Source organism: Salmo salar, unplaced genomic scaffold, assembly GCF_965601325.2.
Source record: "Salmo salar unplaced genomic scaffold, fSalSal1 ptg000206l, whole genome shotgun sequence".
NCBI lineage: Eukaryota > Metazoa > Chordata > Actinopteri > Salmoniformes > Salmonidae > Salmo > Salmo salar.
The window spans coordinates 1601293-1622549 of record NW_027675329.1 but is presented as its reverse complement, the minus strand read 5'-3'; the positions used below and the strand labels follow the sequence as shown (position 1 = coordinate 1622549).

The window sequence follows — 21257 nt, the reverse complement described above, 5'->3', positions numbered from 1 at the left end:
AATAGGCTACATAAAACAATCCATAAATGTATAATTATTATGTAATTTACACAAAACATTAAGGACACCTTTCTTTCCATGACAAACTGACCAGGCGTAACTCAATATTAGGAAGGTATCCTTAATATTTTGTCCAATCAGTGGCTCTGACCCTTTACGTAACAGTCAATCCTCTTTTCCAGGAAACCTTCTTTAAATTTCCCCAAATGCTTCAACACTGCTGCTCTCTCACAGCTGCTCCAGGGCCTCTTGGGTTGAGGAGTCATTCTCTTCTAACCTGATCACAGCTGCTCCAGGGCCTCTTGGGTTGAGGAGTCATTATCTTCTAACCTAATCACAGCTGCTCCAGGGCCTCTTGGGTTGAGGAGTCATTCTCTTCTAACCTGATCACAGCTGCTCCAGGGCCTCTTGGGTTGAGGAGTCATTATCTTCTAACCTAATCACAGCTGCTCCAGGGCCTCTTGGGTTGAGGAGTCATTCTCTTCTAACCTGATCACAGCTGCTCCAGGGCCTCTTGGGTTGAGGAGTCATTCTCTTCTAACCTGATCACAGCTGCTCCAGGGCCTCTTGGGTTGAGGAGTCATTCTCTTCTAACCTGATCACAGCTGCTCCAGGGCCTCTTGGGTTGAGGAGTCATTCTCTTCTAACCTGATCACAGCTGCTCCAGGGCCTCTTGGGTTGAGGAGTCATTATCTTCTAACCTAATCACAGCTGCTCCAGGGCCTCTTGGGTTGAGGAGTCATTCTCTTCTAACCTGATCACAGCTGCTCCAGGGCCTCTTGGGTTGAGGAGTCATTCTCTTCTAACCTGATAACAGCTGCTCCAGGGCCTCTTGGGTTGAGGAGTCATTCTCTTCTAACCTGATCACAGCTGCTCCAGGGCCTCTTGGGTTGAGGAGTCATTCTCTTCTAACCTGATCACAGCTGCTCCAGGGCCTCTTGGGTTGAGGAGTCATTCTCTTCTAACATGATCACAGCTGCTCCAGGGCCTCTTGGGTTGAGGAGTCATTCTCTTCTAACCTGATCACAGCTGCTCCAGGGCCTCTTGGGTTGAGGAGTCATTCTCTTCTAACCTGATCACAGCTGCTCCAGGGCCTCTTGGGTTGGAGGGGGTATAGGGAAGGTAGGGGAGAGGAGGGGGTATAGGGAAGGTAGGGGAGAGGAGGGGGTATAGGGAAGGTAGGGGAGAGGAGGGGGGTATAGGGAAGGTAGGGGAGAGGAGGGGGGTATAGGGAAGGTAGGGGAGAGGAGGGGGGTATAGGGAAGGTAGGGGAGAGGAGGGGGTATAGGGAAGGTAGGGCAGAGGAAGGGGGGTATAGGGAAGGTAGGGGAGAGGAGGGGGTATAGGGAAGGTAGGGGAGAGGAGGGGGTATAGGGAAGGTAGGGGAGAGGAGGGGGTATAGGGAAGGTAGGGGAGAGGAGGGGGTATAGGGAAGGTAGGGGAGAGGAGGGGGGTATAGGGAAGGTAGGGGAGAGGAGGGGGGTATAGGGAAGGTAGGGGAGAGGAGGGGCTATAGGGAAGGTAGGGGAGAGGAGGGGGGTATAGGGAAGGTAGGGGAGAGGAGGGGGTATAGGGAAGGTAGGGGAGAGGAGGGGGTATAGGGAAGTTAGGGGAGAGGAGGGGGGACTTCCTCCATGTCAGGTAAGCAGCCTCCAAGTCTACCCTCACCAACTGACCAGACTGAGTGAGTTCTGAACATCCCTCTCTGTCCTCTGATGCTGCGTCCAAGTCTTCTTGGGTCTTTCTGGTGTCTCTGTCTTGATTTTTTCAGTTCTTTCCCAGGCTGCCTGAAAAACACATAAAGATGGAACATTCATAAGAGTTATAAACTATCAAAATAAAGAGAATCCCACACTCCATATATAAACTCCCAGTAATTTATTGGGTATTTACCAACGTTTCAGCATCACTGTGCCTTCTACAGGGTGATGTCATCAATACTTGAACCAGGTTATGTAGACGAACAGTGCAATTAGTGCAACCAATGACAATAGAGAGGGGTGTGTCATAATGATTAAGTTAATTACAATGAATTAATGAAACTGTTAACCTCTATGTGCTAGGTGGGACGCTTGCGTCCCACCTACGTAACAGCCACTGCCAGCCTGTGGCGCGATTTTCAAAACCTTAAAAATCCTATTACTTCAATTTCTCAAACATATGACTATTTTACAGCCATTTAAAGACACGACTCTCGTTAATCTAACCACACTGTCCGATTTCAAAAAGGCTTTACAACGAAAGCAAAACATTAGATTATGTCAGCAGAGTACCAAGCCAGAAATAATCAGACACCCATTTTTCAAGCCAGCATATAATGTCACCAAAACCCAGAAGACAGCTAAATGCAGCACTCACCTTTGATGATCTTCATCAGATGACAACCCTAGGACATTATGTTATACAATACATGCATGTTTTGTTCAATCAAGTTCATATTTATATCAAAAAACAGCTTTTTACATTAGCATGTGACGTTCAGAAAAAGCATACCCCCCCCGCAAACTTCCGGGGAAATTACTAACAGTTTGCTAAATTACTCACGATAAACGTTCACAAAAAGCATAACAATTATTTTAAGAATTATAGATACATTACTCCTCTATGCACTCGATATGTCCGATTTTAAAATAGCTTTTCGGATGAAGCACATTTTGCAATATTCTAAGTACATAGCCCAGCCATCACGGCTAGCTATTTAGACACCCGGCAAGATTAGCCTTCACCATAATAACATTTCCTATAAGAAAAATGTTCTTACCTTTCCTGTTCTTCGTCAGAATGCACTCCCAGGACTTCTACTTCAATAACAAATATAGGTTTGGTCCCAAATAATCCATAGTTATATCCAAATAGCGTCGTTTTGTTCGTGCGTTCTAGACACTGTACGAATGGTAATCCACGGTGGTGCGCATGCCGCATGGCGTGACAAAAAATGTCTAAATATTCCATTACCGTACTTCGAAGCATGTCAACCGCTGTTTAACCTCTCTGGGCTAGGCGGGACGAATTCGTCCCACCTACGTAACAGCCACTGGCAGCCTGTGGCGCGATTTTCAAAACCTTAAAAATCCTATTACTTCAATTTCTCAAACATATGACTATTTTACAGCTATTTAAAGACAAGACTCTCGTTAATCTAACCACACTGTCCGATTTCAAAAAGGCTTTACAACGAAAGCAAAACATTAGATTATGTCAGCAGAGTACCAAGCCAGAAATAATCAGACACCCATTTTTCAAGCCAGCATATAATGTCACCAAAACCCAGAAGACAGCTAAATGCAGCACTCACCTTTGATGATCTTCATCAGATGACAACCCTAGGACATTATGTTATACAATACATGCATGTTTTGTTCAATCAAGTTCATATTTATATCAAAAAACAGCTTTTTACATTAGCATGTGACGTTCAGAACTAGCATACCCCCCTAAACTTCCGGGGAATTCGCTAACATTTTACTAAATTACTCACGATAAACGTTCACAAAAAGCATAACAATTATTTTAAGAATTATAGATACAGACCTCCTCTATGCACTCGATATGTCCGATTTTAAAATAGCTTTTTGGTGAAAGCACATTTTGCAATATTCTAAGTACATAGCCCAGGCATCACGGGCTCGCTATTTAGACACCCGGCAAGTTCAGCACTCACCATAATCATATTTACTATTATAAAAGTTTGATTACCTTTTGTTGTCTTCGTCAGAATGCACTCCCAGGACTGCTACTTCAATAACAAATGTTGGTTTGGTCCAAAATAATCCATCTTTATATCCGAATAGCGGCGTTTTGTTCGTGCGTTCCAGACACTATCCGAAATGGTAAAGAAGGGTCGCGCGCATGGCGCAATCCGTGACAAAAAAATTCTAAATATTCCATTACCGTACTTTGAAGCATGTCAACCGCTGTTTAAAATCAATTTTTACGCCATTTTTCTCGTAGAAAAGCGATAATATTCCGACAGGGAATCTCCTTTTCGGCAAACAGAGGAAAAAATCCCAAAGGCGGGGGCGGTCGGGGTCACGTGCATAAGCCCAGTGTCCCTTGATCGGCCACTTGAGAAAGGCGATAATGTGTTTCAGCCTGGGGCTGGGATGACGACATTCTGTTTTTTCCCGGGCTCTGAGCGCCTATGGACGACGTAGGAAGTGTCACATTAGAGCAGAGATCCTTAGTAAAAGATAGAGATGGAAAAGAAGTTCAAGAAATGGTCAGACAGGCCACTTCCTGTAAAGGAATCTCTCAGGGTTTTGCCTGCCAAATGAGTTCTGTTATACTCACAGACACCATTCAAACAGTTTTAGAAAATTTAGGGTGTTTTCTATCCATATGTAATAAGTATATGCATATTCTAGTGACTGGGTAGGAGTGGTAACCAGATTAAATCGGGTATGTTTTTTATCCAGCCGTGTCAATACTGCCCCCTAGCCCTAACAGGTTAAGGATGAAACAAAGGTTGGGATGTGTCTATCATCCGCAATCACAAGGTTTAGTTGAGAGAGCTAACGGAACTCTGAAAAATAAGATAATAAAGATTTGTTTAACCACAGGGCTTAATTGGGTGGATGCTTTGCCGCTCGCACTAATGAGTTGCCGCATGGAAACTAACAGAAACACGCATTTATCACCGCATGAAATGCTTACGGGTCGACCCATGCCTGTACCAAAGTTAGGAGGACTATACAAAGGTCCCTCCTTAGATATATTGCAAAAATAATTAAAAACATATGTACAGCATCTAACTGAGATACATGAAGCTATATATTCACAGGAGAAAAAGAAGGTACCTGAGCCAGGACCAGAGAGACCACTCCCAGTGATACCAGGGGATCTGGTCTACATTCGGGTGTTCCGGAGGAAGTGGAACCAGCCAAGGAGAGAAGGACCCTACGAGGTGGCCAACGCGACACCGACGGCCGTCCAGGTGAAAGGAAGTCAGACGTGGTACCATCTAAACCACTGCACCAGGGTCCCATCGGAGAGGAGGAGACAACCGCATAGAGATGAGGACACAGAGGATGCTGATTCACCAGGCGGGAGCCCGGAAGGAGCAGGAGCAGCGGAAGAGATCGAGGCGCCGGGGAGGAGTCAAGAAGTCAGCAGACCAAGTGAAAACCAAGATACGACTGATGCACCGCCGAATGCACCCAGACGAGGACGAAAGAAAGACAATGCTGGAGAAAAAACCTGCAACCAAACGATATTCACTCCTGTGGGGCCAGAGAGTCCAGGGTTGGGGGGGAGTGACATGCCTGCTACTCCTAATGACATACCTATTGTGGCAGACCTCCTTGACGGAAGCCCTTTACAGTGGGACCCCGAAGTACCACCTACAGAATGGGAGAGACTCTTTCCTGAAATCAATGCCTTTCCAGATGGAAGCCCAATCGGGTCAGAGGAGGGAGCCCCACAAGAAGGAGGAGAAGGAGGACCCCCACAAGAAGGAGGAGAAGGAGGACCCCCACAAGAAGGAGGAGAAGGAGGACCCCCACAAGAAGGAGGAGAAGGAGGACCCCCACAAGACGGAGGAGAAGGAGAAACCCCACAAGAAGGAGGAGAAGGAGGACCCCCACAAGAAGGAGGAGAAGGAGGCGTACCACAGACTGAAGAAGAAGGGGATTTCCCCACAATTGATTTTTCAGCTCTTGAATGGTCCCCTTAACAGACAATTGAAGTTAGAAAGACAAGAGAACAGTGACAATGGCATGACAACCACATCAGTAGACGTTGGTGAAGAAACAACAGACTCAAGCACAATCAATCAGTATGGTGGAAGCAGGAAGAAACGAGGGGAACCCGCTGAACAATCGGAAAAAACTGACAATAGGATTAGCATCCCCATTCCACCCCAGATAATGACTCAAGAAGAAGTTCAGAGATCCCTCTCAATCCGGAGGATCAGACCTCCACCAGAAATAGCACTCTGTGGATGGACCTCTCATCTGACATTAGGAGAAGCCATCTGGGACTCGAAAGAATGCAACTTGACGATAACTAGAGGAGAGGACACTTGGCTGATCACCATGAAGAAGCGTGATCAAGAGGAAGGTGGAGAATATATAGTAGAAATAGTGAGTACTAAATTGACTGAAGGGAATAGTGTATCCATCATCCGATTTGGTTCCACGCAGGTACCAGACCAGGACCAAACTGTGACAACAGAACAAACAGTAACAGTAACAGATGCTTTGAACACCACAGCTGTTACCACTAGATTGCCACCTACTGCCCTTACCAAGCAGTCCACTACAAGTACAAAGAGATCTGAAGTATCAGAGTCAAGGGGGTTCTTTACTGACATTTGGAACTTTCTGACAAACTCTAACAATCCATCTCGAAGAAAGGACATTGTGACTCCAACACAAGAACTGCACGAGGGTAAATCAGTGGAGAAATTAGTGAGAAATGAATGGTATGAATGGGCTCAATATACAGCATCAAAATTAAAACTGACAAATTGCTTATTACGCTCACCCTCTCTGCTGACAGAATTAGTCGTGGTACCTAATCCTTATGATTATAGGGACTGTGCTGATTTTAATAAGAATTTTTGTCATTTGAATAGATCAGAAAGGCCCTATTGTCCAGCGGAATGTTTGTCATATTTGGGTAATTCATATTATCAAAGACATTACAAGCAAACTGGCTGGGGAAAATGGTGTCAAGAATTGGATATACGGGTGGAAGCACAAAAACTAGAGACCCCATATAGATATTGAATAGATTATCAGAAACCATATGAATGTTTTAACAGCACAGAAGGACAGAATGAGATGGGGAAGTTCAAAGGCAAATGTGACATCACATGGCACCTAAATAAGGAAACCGTGTGGAATGCAGACACTCCGGGAAGGGCTACTTATCAAGCAGCCGGCAGTTGGATGGGAAAACGAGTCATTCATGATAATTGTCAAAATCAAACTTTAGCACTGCCATTAACTCTTAACTGTATTGTTGGTTTAAGAGCTTGTATTCAGCATTTGACAGTAAGGTCACCTGGCCACAAATTTAAATTTGATTTGTTTGGTAATAATGTTTTGTGTGTGTTTTTCCAGGACGGTCTCAATGAAGTGTGGCAACCCAGAAGGAGGGGCTAAGACCCATGTAGACAAACTAACGGACCGATTGGTCCTGTTCTCCGCTAACTCCTCCCGCTCTTGTATGGAGCTGGCCAATAGGATCGCAGGGTGAAGTCGATAGGCCGTTCCAGGTTACAGCCAGGGCTGTTGCCCTGATAGAAACACACGATTCCCCTCTCAGATAGACATGTTTGTTCTACGTTCCATATTTTTATCTGAACGTTTTCTAAAACGTTTGTCCTGCTGAACGCATCCCCCTCCCAGGGTTCTCTGAACTACCCGCTGGGAAGGCTTCTCCTCCAGCCCTGCTTTAACACGCCTGGTTCAGATACTCTTCACCGGGACCGTGGTTGAGTTAGAGCAGGGACGGAGCTAAACCCTGCAGTTGAATTAGGATGTTACGTCTGTCTGTCTGTCTCTCTGTCTGTCTGCCTGTCTGTCTGTCTGTCTGTCTGTCTGTCTGTCTGTCTGTCTGTCTGTCTGTCTGTCTGTCTGTCTGTATAGTAACACCTCCTAACCTGTCTGTCTGTCTGTCTGTCTGTCTGTCTGTCTGTATAGTAACACCTCCTAACCCTAACCTGTCTGTCTGTCTGTCTGTCTGTATAGTAACACGTCCTAACCTACCTGTCTGTCTGTCTGTCTGTCTGTCTGTCTGTCTGTCTGTCTGTCTGTCTGTCTGTCTGTCTGTCTGTCTGTCTGTCTGTCTGTCTGTCTGTATAGTAACACCTCCTAACTCTAACCTGTCTGTCTGTCTGTCTGTCTGTCTGTCTGTCTGTCTGTCTGTCTGTCTGTCTGTCTGTCTGTCTGTCTGTCTGTCTGTTCAGTAACACCTAACCCTAACCTGTCTGTCTGTAGGAGACTGATGTCTAACAGGATTCTAATGGAGGTGAGGAAGAGGAGGAGGATGATGATGGTGGTAGTGATGGTTCTGTGTGACCCCTGACCTGACCTCTTGTCTCCATAGAAACGCGTATCCAGATCCAGGAGTCGGTCAGAGGGAGAGACGATTATACTGGGTACACCGGGTGTACACCGTTTAGTTTATACTGGATACACCGGGTGTACACCGTTTAGTTTATACTGGATACACCGGGTGTACACCGTTTAGTTTATTCTGGATACACCGGGTGTACACCGTTTAGTTTATACTGGAAACACCGGGTGTACACCGTTTAGTTTATCCTGGATACACCTGGTGTACACCGTTTAGTTCATACTGGATACACCGGGTGTACACCGTTAGTTTATACTGGGTACACTTTTGAACTCTATCAGCATGACAGAGTGATCTCCAGCCCAGTTTCCTCGTCAACGCTCACACCTGTGTCATCGAGAGAATCACTGACATGATGTCAGCTGGTCCTTTTGTGGCAGGGCTGAAATGCAGTGGAAATGTTTTGGGGGGATTCAGTTCATTTGCATGGCAAAAAGGAACTTTGCAATTAATTATTCATCTGATCACTTAACATTAGGGAGTTTATGCAAATTGGTGTCATACAAACTAAGGCAGCAGACTTTGTGAAAATTAATATTTGTGTCATTCTCAAAACTTTTGTCTTACTCTCCGTCATGCAGAGATGGTTCTCCTGTCTTACTCTCCGTCATGTTGAGATGGGTTCCCCTGTCTTACTGTCACGTCCTGAACAATATAAGTTCTTATTTTCTATGGTAGAGTGGTCAGGGCGTGACTTTTGTGTTTGTTCTATGTTCTCTATTTCTAAGCTTGAGTTCTAGTTATCTATTTCTATGTTGAGGTTTATTGGGTTGACCTTCAATTAGAGGCAGCTGTTCCTCGTGGCCTCTAATTGGAGGTCATATTTAGTAGTGTTGTTTTTTTCCTGTTGTTGGTGGGTAGTTGTTTTCCTGTTTAGTTTATGTTCACCTGATGGAACTGTTGTCGGTCATTTTGTTGTTTTTGTATTAGTGTTTCATTAAAGTAAGTTATGAGCACTTCACACTCCGAGCCTTGGTCCCCTTTGTACGACCCTTTTGTTACGTTACAGCCTTTAAAATATATTAAATACAAAAAAATCCTCAGCAATCTAGACACAATATCCCATACTGACAAATCGAAAACAGGTTTTCAGAAATGTTTGCAAATGTATTAAAACAGGGGTTCCCTGTAGCTCAGTTGGTAGAGCATGGTGTTTGCAATGCCAGGGTTGTGGGTTCGATTCCCAAGGGGGCCAGCACAGAAAAAAAAAATGTATGAAATGTATGTATTCACTACTGGTCTCTACACCACTGTGATCTATATAGTGGTGTTTGCTGGTCTCCACACCACTGTGAACTATATAGTGGTGTTGGCTGGTCTCCACACCACTGTGATCTATATAGTGGTGTTGGCTGGTCTCCACACCACTGTGATCTATATAGTTGTGTTGGCTGGTCTCCACACCACTGTGATCTATATAGTTTATTATCATAGTTTCTCACAGATCCTGGCTTCCACTGTTAGAATGGCTGGGCGAGAGGTGGTCGGCCTCTGGGAGCCTGTCGACTTGTTACATGATTACTGAGTGAAAGAGAGCCTATGAAAGTTTTCATGGAGGGTGGGTGCCCCCTGGTGGCTGAACCTGAGATCAATGAGAGAACTTGTCAGAAAAACGACAGAGTCCCACCTATTTGTCATTGTACAAATTAGAGTGGAAAAAAATGTGTAAAGATGTATACAGAGGCTCTGGAATTTGTCATAAAAATGTTTTAATTAAAAGTTAAAAAGGATTAACCTCTAGGGGCTAGGGGGCAGTATTTTCACGGCCGGATGAAAAACGTACCCAATTTAAACAGGTTACTACTCTGGCCCAGAAAATAGAATATGAATATTATTAATAGATTTGCATAGAAAACACTCTGAAGTTTCTAAAACTGTTTGAATGGTGTCTGTGAGTATAACAGAACTCATATGGCAGGCAAAAAAAACTGAGAAAAAATTGACTCAGGAAGTGGGAGAAATTCGAAATGTAGTTTTTTCTTTTGAATCCCTTGAAAAAACTACAATGACATATTAGGATGCAACGTAAATCCTGACTCTTCCATTGGCTGTCAACAATCTTTAGGAACTGCTTTTCATCCGTCATCTGTAACCGGGCAGAAAATTCTGTCTCATTCAATCCCTGGCCAATCAGAGAACAGGTGTCTTATGACGCGCATCCACGTGACTGAGCTGTTGTTTTTATTTGTTCTTGTATGACTGAATACCTACAGCCCGGTTGTTAAATTATCCCCATTTTACGTTAAAAAATACCCTAAAGGATTGATTCTAAACATCGTTTGACGTGTTTCTACAAACGGTAATGGAACTTTTTGGCCATTTCGTCTACGGATTTGCGTCCACGCCACATTGGCATGGTAACATGTAGTTCTGGACGGGTCAACAAAACGGACGTATTTTCGACATAAATGATGGACTTTTGCAGAACAAATGAAAATTTTTATTGTGGAAGTGGGAGCCCATCCGAGTGCATTCCGCCGAAGATCAGCAAAAGGTCAGTAAATATTTCCAACATATTGTTAGAGATTTGTCGACGCCGTGGTTGAAGGCTAACTGTATAGCTTAGCATTGAAGGCTAACTGTATAGCTTAGCATTGAAGGCTAACTGTATAGCTTAGCATTGAAGGCTAAATTCTGTACTCAGAATATTGAACAATGTTGCTTTTCCCGTAACGTTATTTTTGAAATCTGACAAAGTGGTTGCATAAAGGAGTAGATTATCTCTAATTCTTTAAATAATTGTTATATATTTTTTTTCAACGTTTTATGAGTTCTTCCGTAAATTAAATGTGTCTTTTCACCGGATGTTATGGGGAGAAAACATTTTCTGAACGTCACGCACCAATGTAAAAATTGTTTTTTTTGGATGTAAATATAAACTTGATCGAACTAAAAATGCATGTATTGTCTAACATGATGTCCTAGGAGTGTCATCTGATTCAGATTGTCAAAGGTTTGTGCTTAATTTTAGCTGTATATCTGGTTTTGTGATGCATCGTGCTTGGAAAATGGCTTTTTAATTTTTTGTTGTTGCTGAGATGCTAAAATAATCTGTTTTTCTTTCACCGTAAAGCCTTTTTGAAATAAGACAATGTGATTGGATTAACGAGTAGAGTATCTTTAAAATGACATATAATACTTGAATTTTAATTTTGAGATTATTTGTATATGATACTTTATCAGTGTTTACAGTCATACCAACATGATGTATATGATACTTTATCAGTGTTTACAGTCATACCATGAAATGATGTATATGATACTTTATCAGTGTTTACAGTCATACCAACATGATGTATATGATACTTTATCAGTGTTTACAGTCATACCAACATGTATATGATACTTTATCAGTGTTTACAGTCATACCAACATGATGTATATGATACTTTATCAGTGTTTACAGTCACACCAACATGATGTTTATGATACTTTATCAGTGTTTACAGTCACACCAACATGATGTTTATGATACTTTATCAGTGTTTACAGTCATACCAACATGATGTATATGATACTTTATCAGTGTTTACAGTCACACCAACATGATGTATATGATACTTTATCAGTGTTTACAGTCACACCAACATGATGTATATGATACTTTATCAGTGTTTACAGTCATACCATGAAATGATGTATATGATACTTTATCAGTGTTTACAGTCATACCAACATGATGTATATGATACTTTATCAGTGTTTACAGTCACACCATGAAATGATCAGTTAACCTCTAGACTAGAAACACAGACAAATCACTTCAGGATGAAGTCCAATAGATGTCGCTGTTGCACTGTAGTAGTGGGGGGGAACAGGAAGTTCCGGTAGGCGCACACCATTCTTTAGAATAAGGAAAACGCAAGAACTGTGCTGTCCTTTTCTCTTTATTACTACAGTCTGAGGTCGGTAACGTCAACAGTGAGGACAATCCCAGCCTGCCTCTCTCCTTCCACACTGAGTCCAAACCTACAGTCACTGGGTCCTGATTGTGACAGTGGAGCCCAGTTTGCACTGCAGGATGCAGAGATGGCATCAGTGAAGCTGGAAGACTGCAGTCAAACACTGGAGCTGAATGTCAACATTAAAGAAGAAGAGGAGGAGGAGATTGTCTCAACATGGTCTCCATTCTCTACATCCAGAGAGCAACAGCAGGAAGATCACAGAGCTAAGAGGTCTCACCACTGCCCACATTGTGAGGAGATTTTCCCAATTCTATCAAAGCTAAAAATACACCTTAAAACACACACTGGAGAGAATCTGTATCCCTGTAATGACTGTGGAAAGAGATTCACAACATCAAGGTCTCTGACAGTTCATCAGAGAATACACACAGGAGAGACGCCTTACTCCTGCTCTGACTGTTGGAAGAGTTTCTCTCGACAGGGAAACTTAAAAAGACATGAACGTATACACACAGGAGAGAAGCCTTACTCCTGCTCTGATTGTGTAAAATGCTTCACAACATCAACTGACCTAAAAGTTCACCAGAGAACACACACGGGAGAGAAGCCTTACTCCTGCTCTGACTGTGGAAAGAGTTTCTCTCGACTGGCCCAGTTAAAAAGACACCAAGGTAATCAGAAAGGAGAGAAGCATTATCACAGATCTGACTGTAGATTTAGTTTTTTATCAACAGCTGAGCTAAAAGGGTCGTCAGAGAACACACAGAGGAGAGAAGCCTTACTTCTTCTCTAAATGTGGCAAGAGTTTCTCCCGATTGGGAAATGTAAAAACACACCAACGGATACACACTTGAGAGAAGCCTTACAGATTGGTGTCTTTTTTAAATGGCCCAATGTATACATAAAGGAGAGAAGTCTCATCAGTTTTCTCAGACCAGCTAAGATTAGTCACTCCACTTAATTCTCATCCCATAAAATAATTGTCATCTTTGAATTGGATCAGATGAAGACAGCGTAGAACACTCTATTGTAATCCTGTTGGTTCTCACTGTGAGAACCCTGCAGAAAAAAGGGAGCATTCTAGAATGTTAGTCTCTCTTCTCTTTACTGATCAGCACCTTGTTGATATTGACATCTTGGATTTGCAATGATGGTTGAATATCCTCTGTGAGGCGTCTCACAATGGAGTCTGATGGTTGACTGGGTGGTACTGCTTCCCTCTGCAGTTTTCTGTGGGAATGAGCTTGTAGACACAACATATACTGAGTGTACAAAACATTAAGGACACCTGCTCTTTCCATAACATAGACTGTTTCTGTACAGCACTTGGTGACATCGGCTGATGTAAAAAGGGCTTTAGAAATACATTTGATGATTTGATTGGTCTCCTGTACTATGTTTCCCACCAGCTCCTCTGTCAGAAACAACTTGAAGCACTCTGCCTCAGATGGAAATGGACTCCAGACTGGGACTCATCAAAACAAACAGCAGGGCCAGGAGGGGTGAAATGACTGGTGGCCTTCCAGCTACCACAGAACTCCTGTACTTCATCCACTGTCGGTCTCCCTCCATCACCACCAGCATCTTCAAAGGGACCTGGTACTTGGTCAGTGGACAAGGGAACCTCAGATTCAGGGTTCTCAATGGCTACAAGGTTGGGGGGGGGGGCAGCTCCTCACTGTCAGAATCTGATTCCTGACTTTCATACTCAGACTCATTGTCAGAATTTTAACAAAAATCTCCATAATTTCCACATTTGTGAGTTGTCTCCTTTTGAAAGACATTGCTAATGCTACAGCTTAGCTCACTAGCTACATACATAAACAACAACACTGAATGGCTCAGAGTGAGAGGGGACGTGATTGACTGCCGGCATCCGTCACTTGTATCAATAAATCACCATCAGAAAATGTTTTGTGAGGTAATTATTTGTGTATTTACTGTTTTATTCACATGTTTTCAATTCTGGGTGACAAATCATGCATTCCGATTCTTGCATAGATTGTAATGGGCACATATTATGTGTGTAAAATACTTATTTGAAGGTTATAGTGATTATGATGAGCTAAGCTAATTCCAGCTATGTGTATGGAGCCATGTTTGTTGACATACAATGCATTCTAATTTTCACGTAATCATCCGTTTGACCAAAGATGTTATAACAAAATGAGGTGAGTAAGAGTTCACTCATTTTTTGAGGACTTACGGAAATGAATGGTGGGATGTGAACGACGGTAGATGACACACCCCTTCAACACTATAAACAGACCGAACTCATCTTGTCTTTTATTATCTTCGGTTTCTGTGAGGGGGAAAATGCATGGCTGCGTGCTGAAACTAATCTCGGATAACTTTCCATTTCTAGAAAGTGTTTTACCTAATTATTTCGATCAATGGTGAGCTCACCCCGTGATGTGATTAATTAGACATAGTAATTGCAATTAGCTAATTCATATTGTAGTTTACGTCAGCCGAGAGTTAGAAAATATGACTGCTTGTGTTGGGTCAATCTTTCTTCAGTTAGCGCTACGACAAATGTAGCCTACATTTTTTCCGGTTAGGATGATTGTGTTGTGCTATATATATATATATATATATATATAACCCCTCATTTAAACGCTCATTTAGAACCCTCGTTTAGAACGCTCGTTTAGAACCCTCGTTTAGAACCCTCATTTAGAACGCTCTTTTAGAACGCTCCTTTAGAACCCTCGTTTAGAACCCTCATTTAGAACGCTCGTTTAGAACCCTCGTTTAGAACCCTCGTTTAGAACCCTCGTTTAGAACCCTCATTTAGAACCCTCGTTTAGAACCCTCATTTAGAACCCTCATTTAGAACCCTCATTTAGAACGCTCATTTACAACAACAATCAGCGTTTGAGCTGGACACTTTTTTCAGAAACTATTTACACAAAACACACACAGTCCTTACAAAGTTTATCTCCAGAATGTGAGCAGTTTATTTTTTGAAGGAAATGGTTCATATATTCACAGAAGTATATATATTTAATCACTGAACAGTAGCAGACCTAACTTCATCTGTTCCTGACTCTGGATAGTGGATTAAAAAGACCACCTGTTGTTACATCAACACCAGACATCATGATTCATGGAAATGGACATTGTATTTTATCAAATATGAAAACCTTAAATCTCTTCAAATTCAAATCAGTCAGAAAATAAGGATCGTACATAAAACAGAGCAGAATAAATCATCACATCTGGGGACCATCACCACCAGCATGACTAGTATCTATGTGGACCCTACTACAGTTTAACCAGCTCAGCTATAGACTACACCAGCATGACTAGTATCTATGTGGACCCTACTACAGTTTAACCAGCTCAGCTATAGACTACACCAGCATGACTAGTATCTATGTGGACCCTACTACAGTTTAACCAGCTGAGCTATAGACTACACCAGCATGACTAGTATCTATGTGGACCCTACTACAGTTTAACCAGCTCAGCTATAGACTACACCAGCATGACTAGTATCTATGTGGACCCTACTACAGTTTAACCAGCTCAGCTATAGACTACACCAGCATGACTAGTATCTATGTGGACCCTACTACAGTTTAACCAGCTCAGCTATAGACTACACCAGCATGACTAGTATCTATGTGGACCCTACTACAGTTTAACCAGCTCAGCTATAGACTACACCAGCGTGACTAGTATCTATGTGGACCCTACTACAGTTTAACCAGCTCAGCTATAGACTACACCAGCGTGACTAGTATCTATGTGGACCCTACTACAGTTTAACCAGCTCAGCTATAGACTACACCAGCATGACTAGTATCTATGTGGACCCTACTACAGTTTAACCAGCTCAGCTATAGACTACACCAGCATGACTAGTATCTATGTGGACCCTACTACAGTTTAACCAGCTCAGCTATAGACTACACCAGCATGACTAGTATCTATGTGGACCCTACTACAGTTTAACCAGCTCAGCTATAGACTACACCAGCATGACTAGTATCTATGTGGACCCTACTACAGTTTAACCAGCTCAGCTATAGACTACACCAGCATGACTAGTATCTATGTGGACCCTACTACAGTTTAACCAGCTCAGCTATAGACTACACCAGCATGACTAGTATCTATGTGGACCCTACTACAGTTTAACCAGCTCAGCTATAGACTACACCAGCATGACTAGTATCTATGTGGACCCTACTACAGTTTAACCAGCTCAGCTATAGACTACACCAGCATGACTAGTATCTATGTGGACCCTACTACAGTTTAACCAGCTCAGCTATAGACTACACCAGCATGACTAGTATCTATGTGGACCCTACTACAGTTTAACCAGCTCAGCTATAGACTACACCAGCATGACTAGTATCTATGTGGACCCTACTACAGTTTAACCAGCTCAGCTATAGACTACACCAGCATGACTAGTATCTATGTGGACCCTACTACAGTTTAACCAGCTCAGCTATAGACTACACCAGCATGACTAGTATCTATGTGGACCCTACTACAGTTTAACCAGCTCAGCTATAGACTACACCAGCATGACTAGTATCTATGTGGACCCTACTACAGTTTAACCAGCTCAGCTATAGACTACACCAGCATGACTAGTATCTATGTGGACCCTACTACAGTTTAACCAGCTCAGCTATAGACTACACCAGCATGACTAGTATCTATGTGGACCCTACTACAGTTTAACCAGCTCAGCTATAGACTACACCAGCATGACTAGTATCTATGTGGACCCTACTACAGTTTAACCAGCTCAGCTATAGACTACACCAGCATGACTAGTATCTATGTGGACCCTACTACAGTTTAACCAGCTCAGCTATAGACTACACCAGCATGACTAGTATCTATGTGGACCCTACTACAGTTTAACCAGCTCAGCTATAGACTACACCAGCATGACTAGTATCTATGTGGACCCTACTACAGTTTAACCAGCTCAGCTATAGACTACACCAGCATGACTAGTATCTATGTGGACCCTACTACAGTTTAACCAGCTCAGCTATAGACTACACCAGCATGACTAGTATCTATGTGGACCCTACTACAGTTTAACCAGCTCAGCTATAGACTACACCAGCATGACTAGTATCTATGTGGACCCTACTACAGTTTAACCAGCTCAGCTATAGACTACACCAGCATGACTAGTATCTATGTGGACCCTACTACAGTTTAACCAGCTCAGCTATAGACTACACCAGCATGACTAGTATCTATGTGGACCCTACTACAGTTTAACCAGCTCAGCTATAGACTACACCAGCATGACTAGTATCTATGTGGACCCTACTACAGTTTAACCAGCTCAGCTATAGACTACACCAGCATGACTAGTATCTATGTGGACCCTACTACAGTTTAACCAGCTCAGCTATAGACTACACCAGCATGACTAGTATCTATGTGGACCCTACTACAGTTTAACCAGCTCAGCTATAGACTACACCAGCATGACTAGTATCTATGTGGACCCTACTACAGTTTAACCAGCTCAGCTATAGACTACACCAGCATGACTAGTATCTATGTGGACCCTACTACAGTTTAACCAGCTCAGCTATAGACTACACCAGCATGACTAGTATCTATGTGGACCCTACTACAGTTTAACCAGCTCAGCTATAGACTACACCAGCATGACTAGTATCTATGTGGACCCTACTACAGTTTAACCAGCTCAGCTATAGACTACACCAGCATGACTAGTATCTATGTGGACCCTACTACAGTTTAACCAGCTCAGCTATAGACTACACCAGCATGACTAGTATCTATGTGGACCCTACTACAGTTTAACCAGCTCAGCTATAGACTACACCAGCATGACTAGTATCTATGTGGACCCTACTACAGTTTAACCAGCTCAGCTATAGACTACACCAGCATGACTAGTATCTATGTGGACCCTACTACAGTTTAACCAGCTCAGCTATAGACTACACCAGCATGACTAGTATCTATGTGGACCCTACTACAGTTTAACCAGCTCAGCTATAGACTACACCAGCATGACTAGTATCTATGTGGACCCTACTACAGTTTAACCAGCTCAGCTATAGACTACACCAGCATGACTAGTATCTATGTGGACCCTACTACAGTTTAACCAGCTCAGCTATAGACTACACCAGCATGACTAGTATCTATGTGGACCCTACTACAGTTTAACCAGCTCAGCTATAGACTACACCAGCATGACTAGTATCTACGTGGACCCTACTACAGTTTAACCAGCTCAGCTATAGACTACACCAGCAGTGACTAGTATCTACTGTGGACCCTACTACAGTTTAACCAGCTCAGCTATAGACTACACCAGCATGACTAGTATCTATGTGGACCCTACTACAGTTTAACCAGCTCAGCTATAGACTACACCAGCATGACTAGTATCTATGTGGACCCTACTACAGTTTAACCAGCTCAGCTATAGACTACACCAGCATGACTAGTATCTATGTGGACCCTACTACAGTTTAACCAGCTCAGCTATAGACTACACCAGCATGACTAGTATCTATGTGGACCCTACTACAGTTTAACCAGCTCAGCTATAGACTACACCAGCATGACTAGTATCTATGTGGACCCTACTACAGTTTAACCAGCTCAGCTATAGACTACACCAGCATGACTAGTATCTATGTGGACCCTACTACAGTTTAACCAGCTCAGCTATAGACTACACCAGCATGACTAGTATCTATGTGGACCCTACTACAGTTTAACCAGCTCAGCTATAGACTACACCAGCATGACTAGTATCTATGTGGACCCTACTACAGTTTAACCAGCTCAGCTATAGACTACACCAGCATGACTAGTATCTATGTGGACCCTACTACAGTTTAACCAGCTCAGCTATAGACTACACCAGCATGACTAGTATCTATGTGGACCCTACTACAGTTTAACCAGCTCAGCTATAGACTACACCAGCATGACTAGTATCTATGTGGACCCTACTACAGTTTAACCAGCTCAGCTATAGACTACACCAGCATGACTAGTATCTATGTGGACCCTACTACAGTTTAACCAGCTCAGCTATAGACTACACCAGCATGACTAGTATCTATGTGGACCCTACTACAGTTTAACCAGCTCAGCTATAGACTACACCAGCATGACTAGTATCTATGTGGACCCTACTACAGTTTAACCAGCTCAGCTATAGACTACACCAGCATGACTAGTATCTATGTGGACCCTACTACAGTTTAACCAGCTCAGCTATAGACTACACCAGCATGACTAGTATCTATGTGGACCCTACTACAGTTTAACCAGCTCAGCTATAGACTACACCAGCATGACTAGTATCTATGTGGACCCTACTACAGTTTAACCAGCTCAGCTATAGACTACACCAGCATGACTAGTATCTATGTGGACCCTACTACAGTTTAACCAGCTCAGCTATAGACTACACCAGCATGACTAGTATCTATGTGGACCCTACTACAGTTTAACCAGCTCAGCTATAGACTACACCAGCATGACTAGTATCTATGTGGACCCTACTACAGTTTAACCAGCTCAGCTATAGACTACACCAGCATGACTAGTATCTATGTGGACCCTACTACAGTTTAACCAGCTCAGCTATAGACTACACCAGCATGACTAGTATCTATGTGGACCCTACTACAGTTTAACCAGCTCAGCTATAGACTACACCAGCATGACTAGTATCTATGTGGACCCTACTACAGTTTAACCAGCTCAGCTATAGACTACACCAGCATGACTAGTATCTATGTGGACCCTACTACAGTTTAACCAGCTCAGCTATAGACTACACCAGCATGACTAGTATCTATGTGGACCCTACTACAGTTTAACCAGCTCAGCTATAGACTACACCAGCATGACTAGTATCTATGTGGACCCTACTACAGTTTAACCAGCTCAGCTATAGACTACACCAGCATGACTAGTATCTATGTGGACCCTACTACAGTTTAACCAGCTCAGCTATAGACTACACCAGCATGACTAGTATCTATGTGGACCCTACTACAGTTTAACCAGCTCAGCTATAGACTACACCAGCATGACTAGTATCTACGTGGACCCTACTACAGTTTAACCAGCTCAGCTATAGACTACACCAGCATGACTAGTATCTACGTGGACCCTACTACAGTTTAACCAGCTCAGCTATAGACTACACCAGCATGACTAGTATCTATGTGGACCCTACTACAGTTTAACCAGCTCAGCTATAGACTACACCAGCATGACTAGTATCTATGTGGACCCTACTACAGTTTAACCAGCTCAGCTATAGACTACACCAGCATGACTAGTATCTATGTGGACCCTACTACAGTTTAACCAGCTCAGCTATAGACTACACCAGCATGACTAGTATCTATGTGGACCCTACTACAGTTTAACCAGCTCAGCTATAGACTACACCAGCATGACTAGTATCTATGTGGACCCTACTACAGTTTAACCAGCTCAGCTATAGACTACACCAGCATGACTAGTATCTATGTGGACCCTACTACAGTTTAACCAGCTCAGCTATAGACTACACCAGCATGACTAGTATCTATGTGGACCCTACTACAGTTTAACCAGCTCAGCTATAGACTACACCAGCATGACTAGTATCTATGTGGACCCTACTACAGTTTAACCAGCTCAGCTATAGACTACACCAGCATGACTAGTATCTATGTGGACCCTACTACAGTTTAACCAGCTCAGCTATAGACTACACCAGCATGACTAGTATCTATGTGGACCCTACTACAGTTTAACCAGCTCAGCTATAGACTACACCAGCATGACTAGTATCTATGTGGACCCTACTACAGTTTAACCAGCTCAGCTATAGACTACACCAGCATGACTAGTATCTATGTGGACCCTACTACAGTTTAACCAGCTCAGCTATAGACTACACCAGCATGACTAGTATCTATGTGGACCCTACTACAGTTTAACCAGCTCAGCTATAGACTACACCAGCATGACTAGTATCTATGTGGACCCTACTACAGTTTAACCAGCTCAGCTATAGACTACACCAGCATGACTAGTATCTATGTGGACCCTACTACAGTTTAACCAGCTCAGCTATAGACTACACCAGCATGACTAGTATCTATGTGGACCCTACTACAGTTTAACCAGCTCAGCTATAGACTACACCAGCATGACTAGTATCTATGTGGACCCTACTACAGTTTAACCAGCTCAGCTATAGACTACACCAGCATGACTAGTATC

The 21257-nt window shown here is 43.0% G+C and overlaps 1 long non-coding RNA gene across 1 annotated transcript; it reads left to right on the top strand.

The window, feature by feature from the left end:
- Positions 1–10187: 10187 nt before the first annotated feature.
- On the top strand, positions 10188–13897 carry LOC145867118 (uncharacterized). Its single transcript, XR_014383225.1, has 2 exons — positions 10188–10576; positions 13397–13897. It is a non-coding gene; the product is annotated as an uncharacterized LOC145867118 (long non-coding RNA).
- The last annotated feature ends 7360 nt before the right edge of the window (positions 13898–21257 follow it).